The sequence below is a fragment of the Juglans microcarpa x Juglans regia genome, chromosome 5D (genome assembly GCF_004785595.1).
Source record: "Juglans microcarpa x Juglans regia isolate MS1-56 chromosome 5D, Jm3101_v1.0, whole genome shotgun sequence".
In the NCBI taxonomy this organism is placed as follows: Eukaryota; Viridiplantae; Streptophyta; class Magnoliopsida; order Fagales; family Juglandaceae; genus Juglans; species Juglans microcarpa x Juglans regia.
The window spans coordinates 2,710,064-2,712,537 of NC_054602.1; positions in this window are offsets into that span (position 1 = coordinate 2,710,064).

Consider the following 2,474-nt stretch of genomic DNA (forward strand, 5'->3'; position numbering starts at 1 on the left):
CAAAAATAACGAGACATAGAAAAAATAGAGAGAGGAGAGACGTATTTAAAATTACAAGCAAATTAAATTTATATAAATATTTTTAAAATTTTAAAATTACATAAATGCCATATAAATTTAAAATTTATGCAAATATCATAAAAACTCATGAAAATAGAAAATTTATGCAATGGTTTAGATTAAGAGATGAGATGAGATAGTTTTAGATAAAAGATGAAAGTTGAAAAAAATATTGTTAGAATATTATTTTTAATATTTTTATTGTTTTGGGATTTGAAAATTTTGAATTGTTTATTATATTTTGTGTATGAATTTGAGAAAGTTGTATTTATGAGATGAGATGAAACATTTTATGAATCCAAACAGAACCAAAAAATCTGGAAATGAATATGGTACACAACACGAATTTTAGCTGGAATGGCGAAATAGGTCCGGCAGGAATCCAGAGCAAGATAGAACGATAAGGTATAGTATGCTGAGTATTATATGGAAACAAAAAATTACAACAAGAACAACGAAATATAATTTAAAACTATGGATGAAACAAGTTCAACTCAAAGTCCCAACCATATTAGATTAAGGTATTAATTCAAAATGGTTAAACCAAAGCCATACGGTCTCTGTGACAAATGTTCCGAAGCTGGTAAGAATAGGAATTGATTTGTAAAGTGGTTCGTAAAATGTAATCGTCCAATTCATTGTATACCATGTTAACACATTACTTACCATGAAAGATCATTATAGTTATTAAGAAAATCAAAATACAGCAATTTTTTATATAACTATTGTGGCGTGATTCAATATCAATGATATGTTCAGTATATCAATAAATTGATTGTTAAAAAAAATAAAATTTACCTGCACATTAAATCATTGACGAAGTTTTCCTACATACTCACTGGTTTCCAACTCAAAAAAGCGAGTGGAAGACAACAAAGAAATGGTTTTAAAGAACAAAAATCCTGCTGTAAAGTTACCCAACCAGAAGTGGATAGCTCCCCCCAAAAATATCCTCAAAATTAAATGGAATGCAACTGTGGACAAAAGCCATTGCAAAGTAGGGATTGGAGTTGTTGATCTGGGCTGCAAAGTTGCGTTTGGATAGTGAGGTAATCTCATATATTCTGTGAATAGTAGTGAAAAAGTAATGATGAAATATTGAGTAGTAGTGAAAAGTATGTGAAAAGTAATAATAAAATAATGAATAGTAGTCAAGTATTTTGAGAATACTCTACTACCCAAAATCATGGCTGCAAAACTCTATGCTGATCTGGGTTATTAATGTATTATAATGGAAGAAGATGCTGTGAAAGTGATTAATGCAGTTTCAGACAAAACAGAACATTGAAGTAGTGCAGGATTGTTAACTATGGATACAAAAAAAAAATACTTGCTAATATAGAGCAATGGTCGATCCAACATGTGCCTAGGGAGATGAATCAAGTAGCCCATGTTTTAGCAAAGAGTGCTTTAGGCTTGTTAGAAGATACTCTTGTTACTGATATGATCCGTGATTGTATTCTTCCCTTCATAAAAAACAGATAACAATTTCTTGGATGCTCTGGAAAAACAAGACAGCCAATTTCTCATTTCGATAACAATCTCTTTCCAATAGGTCAACCGATAACAATTAAGTTAACATAAATTTCTTTAAAGAAACCAGGCCAATGGCCAAGAAGTTAATTGATGTTGTTATAGAAAAAAGTAAGAAAGCAAAATCTACAAGTGGTAATAATCAACATCATCAATCAAGTAAAGGCATTTTATCGTGAATGGTACAAAAAAAACACACAATTGACATATTGCAATTTCCTCTATGGTTAAATAAGAACAAGGTTACTAATGACTTTAAGTTCCAAAAATATGATACAAAAGGCCCTGTAACTTTGATTTCCTATTTTTATCCCACAATTTCTAAAAAACCAACCAAAATTATTGACAAAGTCATCAACTTAAAAACAAAAGCAAGCATACCCACAATTAGTCGATGACAAAGCATTAAACACTAAAGAATTGTAGACATAAAACTATTGACATCCTGTCGTCGCACTCGTCACACATTTCATGAACAACCAAACAGGACAAAAAGAAATACAGAAATAGAAGAACTTACTGTTGAGTTCTTCGAGCTAGCAATTGACACTGTCAAATGTAGTGTCAAGCGCCTGTGGATTGCTTCAACGAAGAGAGAGATATAAACAATTGGTAAGGTCGACCAAGTACGTAAATGCAGTTCCTACAAACAAAAAAGCCCTAAATCCAAACAAAACTAGGAACAATTCCCAAACCAAATCTGATTGAACTCAACTAATTCCAACCAATTCGTAAGCCCTAAATTTTGTAACACCAAACAAGGAACACAAATGCAAACACAGACCTAGAAACCCCCAATAGACCTCAAAAAGATCTTCATATATGGTAAGCCTCAAAATCCTCAGTCCCAAACTTCTCTCCATACAAAAAATGATAAATTA